Here is a 330-nt window from a genome sequence, read left to right on the forward strand (position 1 = left end):
ATATGTTGTATGTGTGTGAGTTTGTTATATTAGGATTAGCTGACTTGGCCCAACGACGGACACTTTTTGACGGGTTTCTTGAGGGTCTAAGTCAAATAAAAAAAAAAAAATCGACTGGTAAAGGACTTTTCCTGATGACGGACTAGGTGGACAATACTCTTGAGGGAAGTAGTCCATGTAGGATTTTTATTTTATTTTATTTTCTTCTTTTAGGTAGTGTATTACCTCCCCCTTGGTTTTTCTTTTGACCACGGTTCTTTTCCAAGGGTTTTTCTTGAACCGGGTTAGGTAGATTTTTCTTTTTGAAGTTTAAGAATAAATGGGTGAAGG

Source organism: Nicotiana attenuata, unplaced genomic scaffold (assembly GCF_001879085.1).
Source record: "Nicotiana attenuata strain UT unplaced genomic scaffold, NIATTr2, whole genome shotgun sequence".
NCBI lineage: Eukaryota > Viridiplantae > Streptophyta > Magnoliopsida > Solanales > Solanaceae > Nicotiana > Nicotiana attenuata.